The sequence below is a fragment of the Ostrinia furnacalis genome, unplaced genomic scaffold, assembly GCF_004193835.3.
Source record: "Ostrinia furnacalis isolate ACB-3 unplaced genomic scaffold, ASM419383v2 OfSCF3657, whole genome shotgun sequence".
Lineage (NCBI taxonomy): Eukaryota > Metazoa > Arthropoda > Insecta > Lepidoptera > Crambidae > Ostrinia > Ostrinia furnacalis.
This window is the reverse complement of record NW_021133896.1, coordinates 58,672-86,572: the sequence shown is the minus strand read 5'-3', so window position 1 is coordinate 86,572 and position 27,901 is coordinate 58,672. Positions and strand designations below refer to the sequence as shown.

At 37.1% G+C, this 27,901-nt stretch overlaps 1 long non-coding RNA gene across 1 annotated transcript; it reads left to right on the top strand.

The window, feature by feature from the left end:
* The first annotated feature begins 22,814 nt into the window (after window positions 1-22,814).
* LOC114358074 (uncharacterized) lies at window positions 22,815-24,775 on the top strand. The gene is made up of 2 exons (XR_003656354.1): window positions 22,815-22,908; window positions 24,622-24,775. It is a non-coding gene; the product is annotated as an uncharacterized LOC114358074 (long non-coding RNA).
* The last annotated feature ends 3,126 nt before the right edge of the window (window positions 24,776-27,901 follow it).

Below are 27,901 nucleotides of genomic sequence, written 5' to 3'. Positions count from 1 at the left end.
GTCACCGTAATAATATTATTCACCTGCAAATTTTATTGATGCCTATGTCATAGTCAAAGGTCGATATGCAGTCTCTTCGCGGAATGACTGGTCTATCCTAGGTTTGACTAAGGCCTTCAGGCAAACCCCGAAGTGAATTCTTATTTCGGCCTTTGACTAAGTCAAACCTAGAAGTGCCTAAACGGTTCAGTCAAACGTCGAAACTAAAATAATTTGTTTCGGGCTTTGCCTAGTCAATCCTAGAAACGTCTGGCAGACTCGGTCAAAAGTAGATGGCAAATAGAAAACCGGCCTAGTACGAGCCGGATTCGCTCACGAAGGGTGCCGTACGACTCTGTTGTTGTATGGGAGCCCCCCTTAAATATTTTTTTTATTTTAATTTTATGATTTATTTTTAAAATAGCTATGCAACTAAATATTATGTGAATATTTCAAGGGTTCACCTGTTTACGTTTTAATATCAAGTAGAAAACTACAACAAGTCACGTTTGCTGTATGGGAGCCCCCCTTAAATATTTAAATATTTTATTGAATTATTTATTTTTAAAGTGAATGATTCATGAGATACGAGCCTGGTGACAGAAAACATTTAGCGAAGTCATAATAATAGGATCTAAACTCTTTATCCTTTAAGGTAACAGAACCCTAAAAAATAGTAATAATAATCAAGATCGATCTAGAAACACTCTATCTTAGTATTGTATAAGTTTAGTTACTCGTACCTTCACCTAAAGAGCGTCAAAACCGACCGTCGTAACGCCTATGCAATAAGTTCGAGATCAGAATTAAGTATAGTTTAGTTTAAAGTCTTAATTGAGGTTTGACTAGTCAAACCCCGATTTCATGAAATTGAGTTTCGACCTTTGCCTGACCAAATTAGTTACTCCTAGGTTTGACTAAAATTCTTTAGTCAAAGGCCGAAATGTTTGGGCTTTGACTAAGACTTCTAGTCAGACCTGAGGATTGACTAGTCAAACCTAGGAGTGCCGGAACTTCGAGGTTTGACTATAACACCTACACGTCTCTTCACTCCGTTTCGAGATGAACATAAATGAAGAATAATATTCCCGACGACACGTAGGCCTTTGGTTATTTGAATCAGTTTTGATAAATTCTTACTACCTTATTAGGTACTTCTTGTTGACTTGAATTATGACTTGAAGCTTTCTTCAAATTAAGTAGGCTAGGCTAACTTTGATTTTAAAAATAAAAAGGGGACGTAAAACACAGCATTTATAAAGTTAGGAATATGACAATAAATATTATTAACTTTGATAATATGAATACCAACACCGGCTTTAGAGTCTTTGAACTTATCTTTTAAAGGCGAACAATCGCATAAAGCTTTCTGTCTATGACGGAAATCTACGTGACGGATTAAAAAAAATTGTCATTTAGGTATTTTGAATTGGGTTCTAAATTAGTTGATTATTGAGATGCAAATCCTAATAACGAACGAGGACTCTAATAAAACTTAATTATTTATAACTAATTACCAAATTAATTAATCAAAATGTAATAAAGTTTTTACAAGCACGTAATCGCAAAGATTTTATGACAAAATTACTTCTCATAAACGCAAGTGAATATCAATTTAGCTATAATAATTTCCATCTGAATTGTAGCAATTAAGCCTGGTTCCGCCTTCCCATTTATTATACTGCTCTTGGTCTGGTCTAATCGCAACATATTAATGACCGTAGAGGCTCTAAATAATTTCACCGTTTTGTCGCTTCCTTAAACCGTTATTTCAGTCACATGCCAACCACCATGCTCAAGTTGAACAAGTGAAAACGCCAGTAGAACAACGGATTTCAAAGAAGCGTTTGGAGTCTGTGGCCTGTTGCTTCACATAATAAAAGCTCACGCAACCGCGTATTTATTACATCTAGGTGCGCCCCTATTCGACGCCTTATCGAGATCTCACAGCTTCCTAATTTGGCGTCGAGATGGTGAGATTATCGGCAATCGAGAAGGGTGTGGGGACGTCACGCTGAGAACAGAAAGGGGTCACTGTGCTAGTACCAACCACCTGTACGGTAAACGGTAGGGTGTGGTTCAGTTGTGCCGCATTGTTCCTAACACCCCAATTAAGCATTCAAAACTTCAATATTAATTTGGAGAAACAAGCCGCAGGGTTATGTAAGAAAACCTTGGAGTCTTCAAGAATCAAAATGTTAGGTTGACACAATAGGGATTGCAGAAGCATAATTCAATGAGCATAAAAGAATATTTCCTTAACAGTAGCTCACCTATTTCGAGAAAAATACATTAGTGCTGCTTTGGTATTCAGGCTTCATTTCGATAGAGTTAGTCATAATTTTGCTCAATTTAAACCGTGCAGTACAAAGAATTTGCATTACTATGCAACGGACGACCGTCATCACTTCATCAAAGATTTAAGATTTCTGTGTTCGCAATTGTAATGCTAACCAATACCAACCAAATAACCAACACGCAACTCACAAGACACGACCAAAACAATATTCTAATGAGAAGATAGGATTATTTAACATCGTCATATTCGTCATGTAAGTATTACTAAAACATACAAAAAAATAAAAGAAGAATTTGTCTAGCGGTGGATTATCAAGAATAAAATGAAGATATACCTATCCCAAGTTTAGACGCTATCCCTTAAATCCATCAACCGTTCTAAAACACTCGCGTTGATGCTTGAAATTATTCATGAGTTTTATTTCCAAAACAAAAATAAAGATTGCAAAATGAATAATGATCGCAGCACTTACTCGTACTTTGGTGGTTATCAGCCTTAAACGCTCCGAGGAACCTTTTGTGTATTTTCTTCCTTACCTGCCATTAGCAAAGGGCAAAGACCTTCCATTACGTTAGCAAAAGAACTTAAATATACACTCTCCACCAGACTCTCTTCGAAAGGGCCATCTCAAAAGGGTCACCGTCCAGTTAGACCCATAATTAACTCAACATGGGACATAAAGTGCCATGAGAAATTTACCGGTCACAACGCATAAGCGTTTGTAAAAATTAGAACCAGTGGATTTTTGTTAGATCTCTAATCATTTCCCGATCAATTACTTACGTTTCCAAGTTGTTATTTGTGTAATTATTTACCCAAAATTATCAGCCAGTATCTCACCTGAAACAAAACAAAACAGAGACCATTAATAACTTATCTAAAGTACAGGCATGGTTCCACAAATCGGCTCTGAAAGAGCTTTACTATCAACTAATAGCAGCAGTTGACTAGCATTAACAGGTTTGACACCATCCAATTCATTAACGCTATGTTTTGATAAATATAATGGCTATAATTTATAAATCGTTGATAGAATCTGAAGTATATACGAAATTACCTCTAAAGCTTTTTGAAACGTTAATTTATGCAATTATATTAGCATTCGAGCCGGTTTTCGCGATAGGTGTCGCGTTAGTGGACGCAGCACCTGATCTTCAATTGTTACGATTATCATCAACTAGTTCCCAATCTCGTTTTGGTTTTGCCATTCCGATGGGACCATGACCAGGTTTGACCTGATCTGACCGACTTTTGATTAGCATACTTACTCCCATTTGTCACCACACATTTGTAAAAAGTGTGTGAAAGTTTATTCTATGTTTAATAAACAAAGTCACTTTAACTGTATTTCATTTTGCAATTGATAAAGGTGGACAATTGTTTGATTCAAAAGCAATAATTGATTTGATATTTAGATAAAATATATTGCTTTCAAATACTGATGTATAATTCATTACTGTAAGATAAATATCGATAAATTGTATTGACATTCATGAATAATAATTGAAAAACGATTCAAGTCGATACCGAAAGATAATGCGCTACGTGAAAATCACATATTGCGATTAGGCAAGGTCACAGTTCACGCATCGACAAAACCAATAAATACAGCTTAGGAATATATCACGAACACGACAAACTTTCGTCTAATGGCGAACTTTCTAAAACCAATTTAGCGGGTTGTGTTGTGGGTAATAATTTGGAGTAATCCCTGCTGCCCTGGAGGTAGGAACGATTTCGTGAACGACTTTCGACGCAACCATGGAACGGGCAAATACGCAACGGTAATTATATCTTAAGAAATGTGCAATCGATGTGAGAAAGTAAGTGGCAGTTGCAGGACGCCTTAGGGATTTCTTTGGGTCGAAATTGTTTTGCATTCTGATTTTATGACCGCTGTAAATGTAATTCCGTTCTAACTATCAAACACAATGCTAATTAATAACACTTGGCCAAGACTTACAAGTGTCGCAACAAATAAAGGGGGAAATTCCATTATTGTAACCAAGGACTTAGTTTCATAAGAAAAGCTGCGAGAATTATTCGCAGGGTTTTACAATAAAGTTGCTGTTATCTTACAACAAGGTAGAGTGAGATACCACTGTACGATTTTATCTTCCAAATAAACGATTTTATTACCAAGATTGATTTCTATGAGACGAGGGAAGTGGAATATAATAACCTAATCTCTTTGATTAGTCTTGGAGATCTTTTCAGGTCACATAACGGCATCTTTGTTATCGGCAGTCATTTCGAACCCTTGATATCTTATTTTACCGCTACTTTGTTGGTATGATCTGATTCGCCTTTGAAGTTTTTTACATTTAACGAGATCACATTCGCTATGTATTTGTTACTGTTTTATCTCAATTTAAAGCCGCATACGTTAATGCATCTTAATTTAAATTTTATTTTCTCAAAATTTAATTGCGAGACGTTTTATTAACTGACATAATGATGTGAAGTTTAATATTTTTATTACTCGCATATGTTTGCGAGCTATTGACAAAAATATAATAAACTAATATTTGTCAATAAAGAGTAGAAGTTCTATAACATCAATTTTGACTCATCGGAATGTGACAGTATTGAGTTAGGAGTGTAGGACTAGGATATGAGGTAGCCTAGATAAGTCTTAGCCAACGATTGAGTTCTAACTTGCCGTTGGCCACCGCCACCACCCATCGATCATCCCAAGGAGTTTAATTCATGTATAATAAATATACTATACTCTTTACCCATTACCGGTATTGTTCAGTCGGCGTATATCTCTCACTCGTGCAACAACGGTATTCAGACACCGTGACTGCCTTCGACGTAATCTTCTACTGTGTCCACGGCGTAATTTGAAATTATGGTCTCAAGCCCGACCCCTGGAGCCCCCGCAAAGGCGGGAAGACCGAGACGTTGATTAAAACTATCCTGTAATAACAGTTTGGCTTAATAAAATTTCCTGACCCAATTATTCTAGAGCAGTTCAAGTGGTAGTTTTAGTAATTACGCGACGATTCTGTCACATTCTGTGCTGTGATTTACTAAAATTATTTCGAGTTGGCATTACGTTTCTGTTCTGATTGGATGAGTTCTTATAGATTTGATAATTGATTAGTTAAAAGCTTTTTAATATTATTACTAGGTACTATACCAATTTTAACACAATTTAAAGATGGGATCACATTATTAAGTGCTAGCGATCCATCACTAGCAGAATCTCCATTTATCATCGAGACGATTGACCGTATAAAAGCTGTATATTTGTCTCCTCATTTTTATTCAAAGGACAATGTTCGTTCTCCATACATTGTTCGCCGTTAGATCAACAGTGCCGAAATAATACTTTCTAGGTTCTAAATGACACAAATCTTTATGTAAGAACAATTATTCCTGGCGGACCAATTCTATAAACTTATTGATAGCAATATTGTTATCATAACCTCTTACTTACTAGTATTGTATTATATTATTTTATGCACATCGATTTGGGAGATGTTCTGTATTGTAGTTGTCGCAGCCAAATTGTATTATAATATTGGACGGGTTTTGGAAATAGCTCGGCGTTCCACTTTTATGATTTACTTACTTACATTTTGCACGTAAATAAATAACATGAATCCTATGTTTACTTTCCACTCTTGACATTTAACACGTGACTTACCAAACTAACTATCTCCATGGTTACCGTCTTAGTCTATGCATGACTAGGGATTGAACAACTTTTAATTGAATATTATTAACAATTCTCGATAATTATTATCGATTGAAAAATATTCGGTATTTGAATCGAAAGATATATTCAATTTTATCAATATCAAAATATTCAATTTTAATAATAAAATAAATATTATTTACTACCACCTATGAAATGTTCTAAAAATTGCCTGGAGCGCTCCCCCAATCCTGGGTTTTCCCTTTCCAAGCTGAGAGGATATCATTTTGGTTCTATCGATACATTATAAAGGTACTTAATATTTGAAATGTATTACCAATTATTGTTATAAGCATTTTGAGCGAATAAAACTTTCAATTCTATTAGAACTTTAGACATTTCTCTCACTTTAAGCGGCATTGGATTTTTCATCGAATTTTGAAACTGTAACAGATATATTAAAGATGATCCCATATTGTTGTCATTGTCTATATCAGTGTTATGATCACAATTCTTTTTATTTTATTCATGACCTTCGACCAGTTGGACACATTAGATAGCTTCTTGTAGTATCGTGCAATATATTTTTAACTTTTAATTAAAATCTAGTCATACTGTAGCAATTTGGACGATTTATTTTATTTACAAGATCGGTATCTTATTGTCTATGATGACCGCAGTCAACATCACTATTACATGGATTCCTAACAATGAAGTACGGCATTGCCTTGTGCCGATTTTACATAGATTTTATCGACACAAATTATGGAACTTCATTGGATATGGAGCAGGCCACGCCCTAAAATGTCCGGATGTCGTCATAGTATTATGGAATACATATAAAATACTTTTATTATTTCATTTTTTAATCCTCAAGTGTCCGTTACAATCTAATTAATATTTAAGTATTCAAAAAGTAAGAGATTAATTTTAATACTTTACTGCTGTGCCCAGGAATCTAAGGCGGTTTCTGACAATGTCCTTTCATTTGTGGACCACAGTGGACTATTAACTCTGTGCTCTATTCTATTCCTTTATCTATCTATTTTCTAACAATGTTGTAGGGCAGTGTGACGTACCGCCAAGTGACCCCTATTTTTCTAAGACGTTCTCACAAAACAACAATGGACCACAAAAGGATGCTGTTATTCACACAGTTAACTCTTTATTATGTTGCACAGTTTACGGTAATGTTGATATGGACACTGAAATTCATTTTAAGATACGGGGTGTTACAAATATGTTAGAATCTTTTTGAAGTTTAGCAAATATGCAACCGAAGATAGCGCTCGACTGAGAAATGTCTCGAGCAACTAGTTCTAATAAATTGTCAAGATATTTTGTAATATCCGCTGCTGTTCTGTTTATTTCATGTAGGTTCACTTGCTGTTTTAGAATAGGAGAAGAACTATGTAGGTTTACTCTGAACAGTAAGTGTAGGCATGAAGAATTTAAAAAGATCAATAAGTCGTGAAATCTTTTTAGTATCAGGATTGGATAATCGTAATATGTATTTGAAGTAGGCACTTATTTCTGTATTGTAAGATTATCGCCTTCGATTTAGATGTCCAAAAAAGATCACCCCAACAAAGCAAGGTGCAAAGACAAGTGAGCGACAATGCCCATAAAGAGACAAAGCCGATACAACTTACCCCGTCTTCCCACAGTTCGATGAACCCCTACCCCAAACCCTTCTTCATGTGTGAAGGTACAGGAATGCTGTTTGAATAATGATAAGATTAGGTCTTATCTAACTTGGGTGAAAATGATATTGGGGTCATTATCTAATACACTTACCTAATTGAAGAATTAACGTAAAACAATGATAATAAGGCCTAGCCCATTAATTATTCGTCCTGTTACTATAATTGGTTATTTAACCGAATCTGTTGAGTAACAATAAAATTAGGAACCAAACAATTTAGTTGAGTGTTATAAATCAATCGGAGAACAGTTTCATAAACAGTAATTTAAACCAACTTAACAATTACATAGTTAACAACGGAATCCAGACATCTACAAGTAATTACTTGAGTTATATTACATGTCTTATAATTATATTGCATTTTTCACCGGACAAAAACTTTTTTTATATGCAGCGAGTAGCGTAAAATTACTTCTTTTAGAAAGTCTCATGTAATATTCAGATTCGGACTCTGAGTCTACACATTTTCATTGTTATTTTAACTATATGATGTGTGTCGCTAACTTATTTATTTTCTTTAATAAACCAACATAATAATTTTATTCCTATTTATTTACCCAGTTCAGAACGTCAACATCATAATTTTCGCGGGGAACATACGAATTATTACGCATATTGCGGATGAAAATTTCATTTTTATCAGCCAAAAGGGTCTTTTATATTAAATTTTACATTCGCCTTGATGCCATCGGGGGCGCATTTATCCATGAGGATACGATGTAGGGCAAAAAAATGGTGATATAGGTCATATTAGTACATTGTCTTATTATGTATTTTCTTTTTACAATTTTGTGTAAAAACGTTATGGAACGCCTTTCAAAATTTTAAATTTTATTTTCTGAATAGCGCCAAAATTACTTTTTTATTCTCACTGGCCAGCATCTAAAAGTTTGTTTTTGTTTACACTGCCGTTGTTTCAAAGTGGTCAGTAAAGTCAAGGTTCAAGTGGGTCCACCAAACCAATCATTCTAGCCTAATCTTGATAAATAAAATGCGGGCATACTGATTGATTATATACCCGCATTGAGAACTGAGCTTTTTAATATCTTACGTTATTTAGAAGAACTCATTGATAAAGAAAACTTGTCTATTAATAGGTAACTAGTATATGACACAATAAAAATAAAAGTAATATTGAGAAAAATGTCAAAAAGACAGAAACATCTAATTCGAGTATCGTTAAGAGTACAAGTATGTCCTACTAAACTAATAAGAAAGAATAAACCACTACAAATAATAACAAGATCACGAAGGCACTCGCTCAACTGCCAAGTTCCAATACAAACCTCAACGTCAATAGGCATTCATAAGGGATATTACTTAATCTTTACTATTTAAAACCTAGAGAAAGACATTCCTGCCATACAAAGGAGGTGAAATGGGAGGTATTAAACTAGACGGGACCCTCACAATGGGTCTTTAGAAGCTTTGTCCGCGCGATGGTGACTTTGTCGCGTTCGAATTCTTTCCTTCAACACATTTTTTATGCGATATTCTGGCAAGACCCGTTCGTACGTGTAATATGGCAAGATTGTATCAACCGTGCCATAAGCAAGTGCAGATAATACGTTATATTTTTTATTATCAAAATCGAATACATCTTCGATTCTGGCCATTAAATGTTTACAAAAAAAAAAAGGAAATGCAAACAAATGACATTCGATTTAACCGCAATTTATCGGATTGCTCGTGTCCGCAAAAATAATTTCAAACTTGGAACACGTCCCCATGCCATGTGGTCACAAATCGGTGCCAGCACTGGCAGCTAAGTGAGAACGCGCTAAGAAATGGAATGATTTATCCGATTTTCAAATTCGAATTCTACAACCAGTGCTGGGACATGCAACGGTGCAGCGGTGGCTTATTGAATTTTTTCATTTTCCGCCGGGAAATGAACGCCCTTGATTTGAAAGTAAATTGGAAGAAAAAACTAGATTTAGAATAAGAAATATCGCAATGAAAGAGACTGAGAATTGACTCGCGTTGCAGAATTAATATAAAAGTTTAGAGAGACTACTTAGAAATAAATAGTACTGAGTCCATTTTATAAATAATCTTAAATTAAAAATGTTTTGCGGAAAAATATTTTTTTTTGGTAAAATAACTTTTTAAAAGTAAAAAAGAATTGGTTGTTGAACGACTTTTAAAATATATCCACAGATTAATAAAGTTACACACGCGTGTAACATTTTGTGTCAAAAAGTAATTATTTTATTCATTCAGCAAACCGTGTGGAAAATGACTCAATTATTCACACCGTTCACCGAGTGTAATTTTAATACTGATTTACCAACCGCGATATGCATCTAATATGCAGTCGAATTACATAGGTGATGGCTGTAGGGATACCAACCTTTTTTGGGTTCACGGACAAGTTCGAAAAAATAATAGGTATAAGTAATGTCGGTCGGATGTCAAGTTTTGTTAATGTAATAAATAAAATAAATAAATATCCTTGTTCATTTTACCCTGCGCTTCTAATCCCAAACTAAGCTGTGATATTGTAGAGTACCTAGTACCTACCTAAGGCCTCAGCCTCGAACTTAGCGGGCAGCGGGGCGGGAGCGGCGGCGGCGCTGGAGCGGGGCGGGCAACGCAGACCCGTTCTCGAAACAAGCGGGCAGCTCGCGCAGCGCTTTAGCGGCGAAGTGTTGTGTTTGGGGTTGTGTTGTCGAGATATTTGTTTTTATTCGCAAACGAAATGTCTGAACAACGGCGACAATTTTATTTCGATTCAAATTTATTCCTAACGCTCGATTTATTGTGGGCAAAAGAAGGAGTGCGCTGCCCGCTCGTTGCCCGCTCCCTCGCCGCTGCCCGCTCGTTGCCCGCTCCGGCGCCGCTGCCGCGCCGCTGTTTTCGAGAACCGGTCTATTTGATTTTACGCATAAGATCCTGCCGCTCCCGCGCCGCCGCGCCGCCGCCCCGCTGCCCGCTAAGTTCGAGGCTGAGGCCTAAAAGCTTTTAACATTGTTTATCAAAAATACCCAAGGGTCGAGAGAATAATTTTACAGATCTTTTTGCGATTCTGCGATAGATAGTGTTTTAGGTAAGCAAATAAATTATTTGAATTTGATAAACATAATATTTTATATTGTGTTTGTGCTACATTTTGTATTGTGTAGTACGTAATTTTTATACATGTTTTATTGTCAAGCAAGACACATCATGATGCCACGTTGAAATCACTAATTCTTTATTTTCTTTTTCCTTTTACAGATTATGAAAACCAAAGGACTATCCCAAAGAAACCAAACGCTTGGTGGCATCCTACAGAACCCTCCCCGAGTGTAGGGTTACACTGACCATAGACTTTGACGGATTCAAGAGTCGCCCATTATTTCGGACTTTTTAGGGTCCAATCCAAACCCGTTCTACAATTTGAATTACAATAACATAGAGGATTACAAGAGTATTAGAGAACGCAAAATGCAACGCTAAAAGATAGGTACAGTCGAGTTCATTAATATAGTATTGGCAGTGCCAATGTTGCAAAATATTGTTAGAGTTCTAAGGATCATAAATATTTTATGTCAATACAAACTCAAACATCAATTTAAAATTGTTCATTAACATGTTGCGGTAGCGCAGCTTTGACTGCACTACTGCCAATATATTTATGAACTCGACTGTATCTATATTTATTTTTATTTTATTTTATTAGTTATTATATTCATAACATATTCTGTGTATTTGCATAGTATAAAAATATTACTCACTAGCTTTCCGCCCGCGGCTTCGCCCGCGTGGAATTTTGTCTGTCACAGAAAAACAATATCGCGCGCGTATTTGTTCACCGTTTAGACCTACCCTGGACTACGACAAACATTTTAAAACCAAAATCAGCTCAATCGGCCCAGCCGTTCTCGAGTTTTAATCAGACTAACGAACATCAATTCATTTTTATTTATACAGGGTGTTTCTTGTAAGGTGTCAAGCCGAAGGCAGGTGATAGGTGAGGACTAGACCTATCGATTTCACCCCCATGTATGTTCTACGATTTTTCGTAGTTTAGAAGTTATCGTTAATTTTGTGATTTTTTCAAATTTCATGACCTAGTGGCTTAATTTTTTTTTATCTCTTTTTTGGGTTGACTTTTCTCAGATTTCTTTTTTTAACAGATTCCCTATTAGTTGCAGATATTTGAAAAAAATAATCACCTTCCTATCTTTGATGCAAGATACAAAATTTTTGCTAGAAACATAAAAAATATGCTTTTAGCAGAACATTCTAAAATTTTCAATTGAAATGTATAATCACCACTGTGGTCTAGTGGTAAGACTACCTATTTAGGACAGCCAATTCCTCTGAGGTTTAGGATTCCGGGTGAAGCTCGCTGATCATCCAGCAGTTTCCAACTTTCCATCAGGTCAAATGAAGGGCAAGAGCTTCCTCGTTGTGGATAAAAAATGTTCTGTTCAGTTATCGGAATCTCCGACTTACTACTTTAGTAGAGCGATTACAGAAAATAATGGCCTGTTAAGTACATGTTTTTTTGTGTTATTATGAAAGTTCAGAAAACTGCGCAGTTTTTAAAATTATTTTGGACCTATGGAAATTCTTTTTTTTCTCATACATTTCAATTGAAAATTTTAGAATGTTCTACTAAAAGCATATTTTTTATGTTTCTAGCAAAAATTTTGTATCTTGCATCAAAGATAGGAAGGTGATTATTTTTTTCAAATATCTGCAACTAATAGGGAATCTGTCAAAAAAAAAGAAATCTGAGAAAAGTCAACCCAAAAAAAAGATTTAAAAAAAATTAAGCCACTAGGTCATGAAATTTGAAAAAATCACAAAATTAACGATAACTTCTAAACTACGAAAAATCGTAGAACATACATGGGGGTGAAATCGATAGGTCTATTCCTCACCTATCACCTGCCTTCGGCTTGACACCTTACAAGAAACACCCTGTATAGATTATAAAACGCAAAACAAAAATTAAAACGTAGAGTCAAGGTTAAATACCATTAAAAGGTTTAATTTTTTTTCCGTATTCGCGAAACATCAAAACCAGTCTTGGATCCATCCTGGCGATCTGAGTATAAATAGTGCCCACTTTGAGTTTTCACTGCCATATCGTTACTGCAACTTGGAACAAACCGCGATGATGTTTGTAAGTGTTTGATTTTCTTATTGTCTTAATTGTTTATTCATAAACCTCACACTGGATGTGTTCTGCGATCAGGTGAATGTGAACCAGCTCGCATCATGTATAGACGAGAGAACAACATTGTCTGTCAGGGCAATCTAGTCAGGACAATCTGTCAACGATGCGGTTTGCGTTCTTCGCTCATGCCCGCGCAGTCATACATACCGCATACAAACAAAATGTAGAGACCGACAATGTTGTTCATACATGATGCGGGCTGCGGATCACTTTGACCTGACCGCAGACCGCATCGAGTATGGCGATAATAATGGTCGATAAGTCGAGAATTATAACTGTCTTTGGACATTTTATACCGCACGCGCACTGAAAATTCGCGCTATCGTGAAGTGTGTAGCCAAGTATTGCCGATATGATTTTTCATAGTCGCAAGGCCTATATTCACCAATGGACGTCCTACCTACGGCTGAAATGATGATGATAAAGTATCTTGCTTGTTCCAGAATCCTACTATACTGACGTTGGGGCTGCTGTTCTGTGCTTTCATGGCGTACGTCTCCGCGCGTCCCGATTCAGTGCCACCACTTCTGTTGAGAATTCTTTTAGGAACATCATTATCAAAGCCAGTAGATTAAAACACAAAAAAGCAAGTCGGAATTAGGTAATTCCTTCAAAAGCTTTTGGCTTCATTTGAAAATTCGCGCTATCGTGAAGTGTGTAGCCAAGTCAAAAAATCATATCGGCAGATTTTTGCAGTGTATCAAGTCGAAAGTATTCGACCAATGTGTGTTGCCAGTGATGGTATACGGATCTGAGACGTGGTCGCTTACTATGGGCCTCATAAGAAGGCTCAAGGTCACCCAAAGGGCGATGGAGCGGGCTATGCTCGGAGTTTCCCTGCGTGATCGAATCAGAAATGAGGAGATCCGCAGGAGAACCAAAGTAACCGACATAGCTCGCAGAATTGCTAAAATCAAGTGGCAGTGGGCGGGGCACATAGCTCGTAGAGACGATGGCCGTTGGGGCAGGAAAGTTCTCGAGTGGCGACCACGGGCTGGAAGACGTAGCGTGGGCAGGCCTCCTACTAGGTGGACTGACGATCTGGTAAAGGTCGCGGGAAGAGCCTGGATGCGGGCAGCGCAGGACCATTCATTGTGGGAAACCTTGGGGGAGGCCTTGGTCCAGCAGTGGACGTCATTTGGCTGAAACGAGACGAGATTTTTGCATAGTCGCAAGGCCTATTGGGGCAAACACATCCTCAGCCCACAAGATGTGAAACATATCGCCCCCCAAAAGATACTGTACTACTTAATGGATGCAGGACTCGGAGGCGAACTGTAAGGAAATAGTGGCGATCACAAAAGATCGGTGCCGGTCGTAGTGATACTAGGACTTAATAGAACCAGAACAGCCGCTCAACGCAAAAAAGGCTTATCGTCGGTTGATTGCAAGAAGTAATTAACTAGCAAGAAACATGATTTCGAGAAATAGCTTAATAAAGTTTGGAAAGACAAAAAGCCATTTAAAAAAAAAAATAATAGGTAGCGCCGCAATGAAAATACCGATACATAAAAATAAGTCTTAGTAATCATTTTTAGTTATAGCCTGACCAGGAACATAAAAACCCTCGCCATGTTGCGGAAAACTAATGGTACTAATTTCTTTTAATGGCAACAGTAACTGAAAACTTCATTGTCATGTCACCTTGCATGTCAGTCTATTGCTGTCAAAGTGTAAACAAACATTATTTTAAATGTGCCCAATTGATTTTGTGAATTAAATTGCTAAAATCTTTTTATAGTCGTGAAAGAAAAGTGGTTTACAATGTGTTAAAGTGTTTGTCGAAGAGAAATACTAAGGGTTCGGACAATATTTTCATTGAATAATGTTTCCGACAAAGGTTGTCAAATTGACTGACATGTTTATCGCATAGTACAGTCCACTATAAAAATTTGCTGTGGTTTGTTTCAACTATACCTATTTTACAATTTTTTGTCACTTTCTAAGTGTTGAATTTTATGGAATTAGGAAAGAAGTACCGAGTTTGAAGCGTTCATGAGCAAACATTGCAGTTGAATATTCAAGTTCTGAATTTGATTATTGATGAATAATAAAATAAATCCTACTAGCTCGATTGATGGTTTCATTTAATTTATTTAAACCAGGTTACCTATAATAATATTTTTTCGTTAATTTATGAAAATATCAAATTAGCCCGTAATCCTGATACATAAAGTTAGCCTATTAATTAACACAGGTACGACTGTACTCAGTGTTGCACTATCAAATGCAATTGACGCGCCTCTATGCCAGGGTTTTTATGTTCCTGGTCAGGCTATACTGGCATTTCAAAATAACGTACACAGTATTTTAAAAAAATCTAAATATGAAGTTAATGTCTTTTGACTGACGGCCAACTATAACAAACCAAGAAGTTATTACTTTTTACTTTATCGGATTACCGTGATACATGTAAAATCAAGTTAAATTACGTTTAAAATAATATAATAAACAATCATAATCATCATTTTTCAGCCATAGGACGTCCACTGCTGAACATAGGCCTCCCCTAATGCTTTCCACGTTGATCGATTGGTAGCGGCCTGCATCCAGCGCTTCCCTGCTACCTTTACGATGTCGTCGGTCCACCTTGTAGGTGGACGTCCCACGCTGCGTTTTCCGGTACGCGGCCTCCATTCCAGAACCTTGCTGCCCCATCGGCCATCAGTTCTGCGTACTATATGCCCTGTCCATTGCCACTTCAGCTTTCTAATCCGTCAGGCTGTGTCAGCGACTTTAGTTCGTTTACGGATTTCCTCATTTCTGATTCGATCTCGCAAAGAAACACCAAGCATAGCCATAGCCCTCTCCATAGCACGCTGTGCAACTTTCAGCTTCTGAATAAGGCCTATAGTGAGAGGCCACGTTTCCGAGACATAAGTTATCACTGGTAACACACATTGGTTGTAAACTTTCGTCTTCAGGCACTGCGGTATTTTGGACGAAAAGATGTTACGTAGTTTTCCGAACGCTGCTCAGCCGATTTGGATTCTCAAATTGGACCTACCTAGCTGGATCGTTTGTCCGAGGTAGACATACATGTCAACAATCTCGAGAGTTGAGCTCCCAACTGAAACTGGGTAGGGCGCAACATGGACATTCGACATAAGCTTCGTTTTGTCCATGTTCATCCTCAGGCCTTAACCTGTTGGGAAACTCGATTAAGGTCTTCGAGCATTGTGCCAAGATCTTCCAACGATTCTGCCATGACCACAATATCGTCGGCAAACCGAAGGTGAGTGATGTACTCGCCATTAATGTTTATGCCGAATCCTTTCCATTCCAGGAGTTTGAAAGCGTCTTCCAATGCAGCGGTGAACAGTTTCGGAGATATAACATCTCCCTGCCTAACGCCTCGCTGCAGTGGAATCGCCTTCATGCTCTGCTCCTGTACTCGGACCGACATGGTGGCGTTTTTGTACAAGCACTTCAGCACCTCGATATACCGATAGTCAATACGGCACCGCTGGAGAGATTGTAACACTGCCCAAGTCTCAATCGAATCGAAGGCCTTCTCATAGTCCACGAACGCCAAGCATAGTGGCAAGTTATACTCCTCAGTCTTCTGTATAACCTGTCGCAGCGTATGGATGTGGTCTATGGTACTATAATCTTTTCGGAATCCAGCTTGTTCGGGAGGCTGGAAGTCATCGAACCTACGCGCGAGAGGGTCCGTGATGACTCTCGAAAACAGTTTATAGACATGACTCAGATTTTATCACTATTTGGTTCCAATGTTTTTTACACAAAAAGTAATTATAAATCTTTATTAAGTTCTGGCAGTTAGTCAAAACAAAGTGTGTATCGACTATGTTACGACACAAAATCATTAATGGACAATAATTATTTTAATGCTATAAAAATTGACGAAACTGGATTTATCAAGTATTACAAAAATAAATCTTCCAAAGTACGGCAGATATCCATTTAGCGATTTTTGCATAATATAGTATAAGTCGCGGCCAATATCGCCATGCTAGTATGGACACTTAATGACTTTTTGTAGTTAATGACTTCTTGCAATCAGCCGACGTTATATTCAAATATTCAGTACCTAACGGACGTCCTCTCACGGCTGAAATGATGATGATAAATTATCTTGCTTGTTCCAGAAACCTACTATACTGACGTTGGGGCTGCTCTTGTGTGCTTTCCTGGCATACGCCTCTGCCCGGCCCGATTCAGTGCCACCACTTCTGTTGGGAGGTCTTTTAGGATCATCAATTACCGGAACAATAGGCAATTCGGAATAAATTCCTTCAAAAGCTTCCTTCGTTTCATTTGTTCCAATAATATGACAATCCTAAGTTTACATTCTTAAAAACTTTTGTAGAAATACGATAAATCTATTAAGAGCGTTGTAGCAAAAAGTTGACGTTCGAATTTTAGGTTTTTATTGCTCGACGTCGCGTAGTGAGTGCGCAAACTGCATTTATCTTTACAATTTCAACGCTGCGTCGACTAAACGATCTTAATCCTTAGTTGTATCGTACCTAAGACAGTAGGTACATCATACATAATAATATAGAAATAATGTGCCATTGTCTTTCAATCTTCGAATCGGTAGGTAACTCCAAAATCCTGGGGAGTACCAGAGGGTGCCTTAGGACTTATGACGGGGGGGACGGGGGGGTGATCGCCCCGGGTGCCATCCCATGCTACGCCGCCACTGGTTCCAATACAAACCTCAACGTCAATAGGCATTCATAAGGGATATTACTTAATCTTTACTATTTAAAAAACCTAGAGAAAGACATTCCTGCCATACAAAGGAGGTGAAATGGGAGGTAAATTAAACTAGACGGGACCCTCACAATGGGTCTTTAGAAGCTTTGTCCGCGTGATGGTGACTTTGTCCCGTTCGAATTCTTTCCTTCAACACATTTTTATGCGATATTCTGGCAAGACCCGTTCGTACGTGTAATATGGCAAGATTGTATCAACCGTACCATAAGCAAGTGCAGATTAGACCACCTTGTTTAACCGTAACAATAACAATAACCGGTGCTTTTTGTATGAGATTTGACAGATTACTGACGTTTGTCAAAGTTAAAGTAAGATGGTGCAACCCAGCCTTGGAAAATGCAAACAAATGACATTCGATTTAACCGCAATATAGCGGATTGTTCGTGTCCGCAAAAATAATTTCAAACTTGGAACACCTCCCCATGTGACCGCAAATCGGTGCCAGCACTGGCAGCTAAGTGAGAACGCGCTAAGAAATGGAATGATTTATCCGATTTTCAAATTCGAATTCTACAACTAGTGCTGGGACATGCAACGGAATTGAATCTTTTCATTTTCCGCCGGGAAATGAACGCCCTTTGCCCTTGATTTGAAAGTAGATTGGATGAAAAAACTAGATTTAGAAAAAGATATAGCAAAGAAGAGACTTAGAGAATTGACTCGCGTTGCGGAATTAATATAAAAAAAGTTTAGTGAGACTACTTAGAAATAAATAGTAGGTACTGGTCCATTTTATAAATAATCGTAAATTAAATGTTTTGCGAAAAAAAAAACCTTTTTTTGGTAAAATAACTTTTTAAAAGTAAAAAAGAATTGGTTGTTGAACGACTTTTAAAATACAGGGTGTTTGGCGCATCGTGTGCCAAAATGATTTGGCGGATAGAATGGGTCATTTCCTATATTTTCAGCCCCCATAACACGTTCCATGCCAGGCGGCTACTTTTATATTATTTTTTTTAGTAATTTCACCAAAATACCCAAATCGCATCATTTAATTTCGATTTAAAAAAAGCTAGTAGGCGTAGCCTCAAAGTAAATATTTTTGTTTTGACGTGCATTGATGTAGGGTTGCACCAAATCTAAATTTACTGGAAAATATCATCTAGTTTTTTTTTTAATTAAGCTTTGAAGTTTTTAGAAAAGTTAAAAATGGACTAAACATTTAAGTTTACATGGCTATAAAAAAATAAATAAAAGAGATAGCGATCTTCGGATTTTATCAAAACTTCTCTAGTCTATCCCCATTTAAACGGTATACTAATCTTGTTTAAATAATAACAATAACTTCACAAATTCCTTAAATTAGTGCATTGACTCTACTCGGACTGATTTCCGAAATTTGTGTTTAAAGCCCCTTTTGTGTGAATAGCACGTTAACAGGTAACAATTATTTATCTTATGCAATGTAAAAACCTTTACCCTATCGTTTTTCAATGTGGATTTCTTGAAATTAAAGACGAAAATAATTATTTTGATCGTTTATTAATTATTACAAATTTTGTTAATGCGATGGGCGGTCTGGCTTTTGGTGAGGCGGCTTGGTTTTTCTTAGTTCTACTGCTACAAGACTAGCTTCATTGTTTTTCCAATTTTATGCTACTTTTCTTGATATCGTTGGTAGGACTGAGCGTTTCTGTGATGAGACGGTTGGTCTGGCCTTTGGTGAGATGTCTTGGTTCTTGTACTGCTGCTAGGCTATCTTCATTTTTTCCTGAGGTCTGTGTTAGGTAGGTACTGAGTTATTGACCTCTTCTTCTTTGTTTACATGTTCCGGGTCAGATATTTCTTGATTCATTTCTTATTTCTTTGTGTCATAATTAAGTTCTCTCTTTTCTATTTCTTGGATAGTAGATGAATAAATTTTTGTTCCATTTATCCACAACCTCTGAAAAACTTGTCATTTTTTTTTTTAATAATAACTACGGCGATAACTGTGGTTTTGGGTTTTTGTCGTCTTCTTTGTTTCTAGTGTTTCTTGTGCTGCTTTTCTTATATATTTTTATTGTGGGTTAATTTAGTCTTCTCTCTTTCGTTTCTTGGATTGTGCTTTATGCGGTAAGCGGACGGCGGGCCACTAAAAACGGCATTTTTAGGAGCGTGTTCATATTTTCCTAACATTAAACGGTTCGCCTTGGTGTAATCTAATATGATTTCTTTTTAGTTCAATGATCTTTATGCAGGGTGATTGTTACATTGGGTTTCTTCCATGGTTTCCATTAGGTTTTTATTTCTTCACTGTTTCGTTGATTTTTTTCGGTGGATATTTTTTATTTCTTTTAGTACTTAAATTATTTTCCGATGTCTTCAAGATATCTATGATATTGTCCTCTCGAGGCAAAAGACATTGCTAACTGCCTCGTTGGATTAGGTTTTTATGCTCTTGGTTTTCCGACGAGGTTATAGAGCAGAGCTTGTTGAGCTGTATGTGTACACTGTAGGTTCACCTTAAATTGCTTGCAATCTGCAGTTTCTTATTGGAATAGGTACGTAGTTTCTGCAATCGATTTGAATATTTTGTGGTTCCTATAAGATTACATTATTAAATGGTCAATGGCATAGTTTTGGTTCCAGTTTTCGAGTTTTCTTGCTATTATATGAGTTTTTTAGGTGGAGTATCTCTCTTCTGTCTATGATGAAGACCCTTTGCAAAATTCCTTGACTTCTCAGTGCATTTAAGTCTCTTAAAACTTTAGTATGTTCGGTTACTCTTTCAATTTTCCGATTCCGGTAAGCTGATGTTCTATCTGATAGTATTTATCTACGCATGTGTAAATATGGCAGTAAATCCTGATTCTTTTGGGTTCAAAATTTCTTAAATGATTTTCCAGGTACCTGGTCTGCTCTTTGATTGGTGATTCACTTGTTTCATCCACTAGGTATATTTCTCTCTTTAAAATGTACAAGATCTTGTCTGGCCGCTTTTAGATCAAGTCTGGGATACATAGGTTCATTGAATTGGTAAGCTCTTTCTCAAAGTCGATATTTTNATTTTGGCGCACGATGCGCCAAACACCCTGTATATCCACAGATTAATAAAGTTAACATTTTGCGTCAAAAAGTAATTATTTTATTCATTCAGCAAACCGTGTAGAAAATGACTCAATTATTCACACCGTTCACCGAGTGTAATTTTAATACTGATTTACCAACCGCGATATGCATCTAATATGCAGTCGAATTACATATAGGTGATGGCAGTAGGGATACCAACCTTTTTTGGGTTCTCGGACAAGTTGGGAAAAAAAACAACAAGCTTGCGGTCGGTCAAAGTTTTTGTTGAATGTCATATCGTAGAGTAATAACTTTAAGTTGTTTACGATACGATACGATAGTGCCGACCCAGCCAGGACGAGGCCTGTCCCGGTCAAACCGGTATACCAGGGGGCACGATTTTAAGGAAAGACACGCTCTGGGATGGGAGAGGACGGCCGACTAGCCGCTGTNGACATGCAGATGTGATGTGACTATTAGCTTTTTTCGCAAAGCAAAGGATCTCTGTTGTTTCAATTTTTTTTTGTGTGTCCATCTACTAATGGTAGTGCAATAGTGAAGTTAAATTTTACTGCTTTTGGAAACTTTTTATGGCGACCAGATGTTGACCCTTCTTGGTACGCGCTTTGAAATTTTGTGCAATAGATGTCTTTTATAGAATGTGTTTGGTGAAAGTTTTGTAGGGATCTTTCTTTGTTATCAATTATTATTTATACCTACTATAGTGACATGCAAGAAGTAGAATACATGTAGACATGTAATGTGGAATCTGTATGTATCAAAATTATTAATAAAAAAATAAGTTTATGGACCAAAAGTTAGAGCTAATCATTTGACAAACTACGATCTATGTTACATATTTTTAAATGAAAATAATTATGCGTTTGCTTTGGTGCTTTTGGCAAGATAATTGACACCAAATATTTATAAAGAAAGAAAGATAAGGAAAGATCTCACCGGGTTTCGTCGGATTAGTTTTCTAGGCTTTTAGCTTAGGCGCTGTGCTGGTCACTGTGTACTCGAAGCTTTTTTCCTCACCTACAGTTTTTCTCACTCAAAAATAAGTACCACTAATTTTTACACAGCTGACTATGTTAATAATTAATCGCGACTATGATTTCGGGTAACTCTCACTGTTAGAACATTTGGGTTTCACCGTCGCGTCGGCGTCAAACGCCATAGGGCTTTGTAAGTGCCTTTTAGGGTCGGACCGTCTGGAGCGCACGTGTTGCGCACGTCCACTTCCGAAGGCTGCGTGTTTATCGAAAAATACCTAAAAGCCCCGAGATTTACCTACTCGATGACTGCAGATTTTGTCAACCGAAAGCTACGCATAAAGTAGCTATAATCTTAGTCTTTATGGTGTCCCATATCCCATTGCACTACTCTTTCTTTCTTTCTTCTATAGATTATGACACCAAAGGACTATCCCAAAGAAAATAACGCTTGGTGGTATCCTACAGAACCCTCCCCGAGTGTAGGGTTACACTGACCATAGACTTTGACGTATTCAAGAGTCGCCCATTATTTCGGACTTTTTAGGGTCCAATCCAAACCCGTTCTACAATTTGAATTACAATAACATAGAGGATTACAAGAGTATTAGAGAATGCAAAACGCAAAGCTAAAAGATAGGTACAGTCGAGTTCATTAATATACTATTGGCAGTGCCAATGTTGCAAAATATTGTTAGAGTTCTAACGATTATAATATGTCAATAAAAACTCAAATATCAATGAAATGTAATCATTAAAATTGTTCATTAACATGTTGCGGTAGCGCAGCTTTGTCTGCACTACTGCCAATAAATTTATGAACTCGACTGTATCTACTATATTTATTTTTATTTTATTTTATTAGTTATTATATTCATAACATATTCTACTAGCTTTCCGCCCGCGGCTTCGCCCGCGTGGAATTTTGTCTGTCACAGAAAAACTTTATCGCGCGCGTCCCTGTTTCAAAAACCGGGATAAAAACTATCCTATGTTCTTTCCCGGGACTCAAACTATCTCTATGCCAAATTTCATCAAAATCGGTTGCAAGGTTTAAGCGGGAAAGCGTAACAGACAGACAGACAGACAGACAGACAGACAGACAGACAGAGTTACTTTCGCATTTATAATATTAGTTGGGATAGTTGGGATGTATAAATTCAAATATTATTCATTATAAAACGCAAAACAAAAATTAAACCGTAGAGTCAAGGTTAAATAAATACCATTAAAAGGTTAATTTTTTTTTCCGTATTCGCGAAACATCAAAACCAGTCTTGGATCCATCCTGGCGATCTGAGTATAAATAGTGCCCACTTTGAGTTTTCACTGCCATATCGTTACTGCAACTTGGAACAAACCGCGATGATGTTTGTAAGTGTTCGATTTTCTTATTTTCTTATTGTCTTAATTGTTTATTCATAAACCTCACACTGGATGTGTTCTGCGATCAGGTGAATGTGAACCAGCTCGCATCATGTATAGACGAGAGAACAACATTGTCTGTCAGGGCAATCTAGTCAGGACAATCTGTCAACGGTGCGGTTTGCGTTCTTCGCTCATGCCCGCGCAGTCATACATACCGCATACAAACAAAATGTAGAGACCGACAATGTTGTTCATACATGATGCGGGCTGCGGATCACTTTGACCTGACCGCAGACCGCATCCAGTATGGCAAATCCTTGAAAATCATTTATAACTGTCCTTGGACATTTTAAGCCGCACCGCGCACGCGCACTGAAAATTCGCGCTATCGTGAAGTGTGTAGCCAAGTATTCGCCTATTAATTATGATTTTTGCATAGTCGCAAGACCTATATTCACCAACGGACGTCCTTCGGCTGAAAGTATCATGCTTGTTCCAGAATCCTACTATACTGACGTTGGGGCTGCTGTTAGGGATTGCAATCCGGTCCGGCGGATCCGGTAATCCGGCGGATCCGGTGTGTTTTTGGACCTACCGGATCCGGTGAGTCGGCGCCGGATCCGGTGGCGGATCCGGTAAAGCAAAAAAATACGCAAACGTGAACTGGGAAAGTCGAGCGCGCGCGCATTTGCCAGATCGCTAGACGTGTCGCGACACTACATTGCATTTTCCTTTGCAAAAAATAAATGCTTCTTGTTTTATTGTTTCTTAGGAGTCAGATTGTTTCTTAAAAAGAACTTAAGTTGAATTTATAAGTAGAAATTTAAAAGACTGTTTTGTTGATTTAAGTCTGTGTAGATTATTAATAAGAGTTTAATAGTATAGTATTATTACTTAAGTACTTTCAGATACTTACATACAGCAATAAGTGATAGTCAGACTGATTACTAACTTTATTATTTAGAATTTTCATAATTTTATTAGTACAAATAGTAGGTACATACCAAAAATTACAATTACCTAATACCGAAAAATAAAAATAAGTGACTTTATTTTCCATAAATACGTATTTTATTTTTCTTTGTATGTACTATTATCAAAACTAAAAATCACTAAATACTATACCAAGTAACTTTGCAATCCGGCCGGATGCGGCCGGATTAGCGTCAATCCGGTGAAATCCGGCCGGATTGAAAATGATACCGGATTGCAATCCCTAGCTGCTGTTCTGTGCTTTCATGGCGTACGTCTCCGCGCATCCCGATTCAGTGCCACCACTTCTGTTGAGAATTCTTTTAGGAACATTATCAAAGCCAGTAGATTAAAACACAAAAAAGCAAGTCGGAATTAGGTAATTCCTTCAAAAGCTTTTGGCTTCATTTGAAAATTCACGCTATCGTACGTGTCATTACGTGTGGCCAAGTATTTCCGATATGATTTTTGCATAGTCGCAAGGCCTATATTGGGGCAAACACATCCTCAGCCCACAAGATGTGAAACATATCGCCCCCCAAACGATACTGCACTACTTAATGGATGCAGGACTCGGAGGCGAACTGTAAGGAAATAGTGGCGATCACAAAAGATCGGTGCCGGTCGTAGTGATACTAGGACTTCATAGAACCAGAACAGCCGCTCAACGCAATAAAGGCTTATATTCAGTAACGGACGTCCTCTCACGGCTGAAATGATGATGATAAATTATCTTGCTTGTTCCAGAAACCTACTATACTGACGTTGGGGCTGCTCTTGTGTGCTTTCCTGGCATACGCCTCTGCCCGGCCCGATTCACTGCCGCCACCACATGTGTTGGGAGGTCTTTTACTATCAAAACTTATCGAATAGGCAAATCGGAATAAATTCCTTCAAAAGCTTCCTTCGTTTCATTTGTTCCAATATGACAATCCTAAGTTTACATTCTTAAAAACTTTTGTAGAAATACGACAAATCTATTAATTAGAATATAAGTAGCGTTTAACATACTACCTATACATCTGTACAAAATGTAAAAAAACAGTTTCAATTACGCAATATAAATATTAACATTGCTGTATCATGAGTATGTTTTCCTTAATCAGTAACATAACTATTCCCCCAACCAGTCAGAAACAGTACAGTCAAGTATTTTTCAGTTAAAATCCTGTTATTTGTTAATCTAAGACTGTAACATAATTCTGGGAATTAACATAATCGAATCGGCCAGGCGTAAAACATTGTTCCCGGGGGCTCATGTAAAAATCAACAATTATAAAGAGAAGACCGCATTGCTATTCGTCTTACATACACGGCTCTTATTTCAAGGGCATAAAGTTAAAAATGTCATGCGCAACTGTATGCTTTGATATGAATGCCAGTAGCTACGTTGTCAAAATTCAAAGAAGTGTGTACGCACCCTAAGGCGAGGTCAATGACCTTATAGGTAGTGAATTTGGGTTGAGTATTTTATTTGTCTTTCTACCTAGATTTAAAATATTTACAAACTTCATCTCCCAGTACTAGTAGTAAGACAAAGTTCATCTCACTCTGTGCTTTCGCGTAGTAATAAGATTTTAAATTAGACAGTTTATAAAAAGACTTCATCATCATCATACTGATTATCATATCATACCATTAATATACTAAACGTAGATAATTTAATTACCGTTGTCACCGTACCGCGTTTCAAACCATTAAAATTAGCACAACGTCCATTCCCACTCGAACTGTGAAAAGCTATAAATAATCCAGTTGGTTTATCAGAAAAAAATGTAATAAAAACAACGTTCAAAACGCGTGGTGGAGTAATAAAACGGGCAATAATGCGCGAATAAAACGACTGGCCAAATTGAAAGAGAGACAGTTTTATTCACAGGTAAAATATGGGATGAATTACGTTTGCCACAATGACCAGGCAAAAAGAGGGAATACAGCTATGTTTCCTACCATAGATAACAGAATGGCTATAAAAAATAGCAAAAATCGTGATAATAAACTTGGAAAAACATACCAATCAATGAATGAATTAGATTCATAAAAGATATTCTATTCCATTGTGTTGATCATAGCAACAACTGACTGAAGCCGATTGAGTGTCAGACCCACTTTTCTCAATAAGATGGGTTCAGTTAAAATCTTAATCTAAATGAAAAGTAATTAATAAGTCATATCCTGATTGTGAGAGAATTCTCATTACGTTAAAGAGGATCTGATAAACGTAGTTTGCTCTACCCCTTCAAGATATCATAAAGTAATGGAAGAAACTGTCACCATTGTCAGTCTTTTGATGAGCATTGAGTGATAGCTTGGAAGAAGAATAGATCATGGTGAAATGAGGTTAGGTGACCCAGATTGTTCGATTCCCACTAAATTCACCTAAAAACAAATAACATCTGTGTCCTAGCCTTGTCCTTCCAATCTAGTTCACGGTTCTCAATTACTGGACAAACATATGGCACGTATACTGGATGCAGTTATCCATCTGGAATAATTTATAGCCGATGATAAAATAATTCCAACATTGACAAGGGGCGTATTGAAACACGAGGATTCCAAAATGCATTGTCCTATCGCCATCTTTTTTTCTGTAACAGTCATTATAAAAACAAACTTTTTCTGCTACCGTCGCTAGCGATTCTGCTTTGGGGCCATCATTCATCAATGTATCATGCCAAACAGCTTTACAAATTCAACTTTAACACAATAAGTGTGAAGTTGAAAATTGAAACCAGTTTGGTTTTAGATGTTATCAAGTTTTTGTCACGTTACAGTGCTAATGGCAGTGTGAAAAAGCGTCGGATGATAAAGGGAGCATATGGCTTTTTAAATACACAATCTTATCGATCCATAGATAAGTTCAAATGGAAATCTAATTGATTTTACATCCAATTAAGTCTCAATGGACTTTGGAAGTGATATATTGATTAGAAGCCCTAAGGGAGCGTAATGGTATAGTTAGACAATCCTTTCTGTTAATTAGCAAAGTCTATCAAAGTTGTTAACGTGTTTTGAGTGATCGATAATACTAGGTAATTGAGAATTATTGGAGACCGACAATTCTGAAATAATCAAGAAACTAACCTGAAATGTTATTAGATTTGAAATAGACTACAAAATCTTAATAATAAGTGGTCATGCTCGTGCCGTACATTCAGAACCAGTTCAATTCGAAAGAAACTATAATTGCTACTTCGATCTACGCCTATTTAAATCATGACATCTGCTTCTTTCATTTTGCATTTGTCACTTTGTGTATTTCTAACGATTTCATTCAAACTAAAATTGACCGGATGTCCATTTTGTCCAGTTAATTGACCCTCTTTGAAATGTTTCTTTATTTACATCTAAACTAGTTTAATGTCTATAAGAAAGTTATGTGGAATGGACACAGATATTGGCATAGGTTTGCAAGCGCGTGCCATGGCGTATCCCGGATGATGGAGAATTTCTGAGACAAAGCGATCTGAGATCAAATGGTCATTCTAAATATTCAGGTCATCTTTGCAGAAACATAGACCAACAGTGGAGCCCGCTGCTGATAATACGATGCATTTATCACCGTCAGGCGTATCAATACAATCGGGAGTCTGGACTGGCTGGACCATTCTGATTACTGGGTCAAATATGTTGACTGTCAATAATAGATGAGCGGAGGTAGGAACTGTATAAAATTGTCTGATCTTTAGATTTGCAGGAACGGTTTCTAAAATTCTACAGGACTTTATAGGTATTTGATTTGAGGAATGGTGTACCCACCCCCACCTTTGCAAGTAAAAATTTTTGCATGGGAGTTCTTAGACTCCCTTTTTATTATTTGATAACATTTATGTTTAGCTGTTTTTCATTTCACGGAATTAGGTCGATCTGAAAGTAGTTATTGGGATTTATTAGATTCAATCAAGATGGGACAGCGCCCAAATATCCTGAACCTACTACTTTTCCCTAAGAAAGGCCATTACAAGTCCAAGAAGACATTATTCTCAATTACCTCGTTCCAAACACAATAACATTTTGGCAGAGCAGT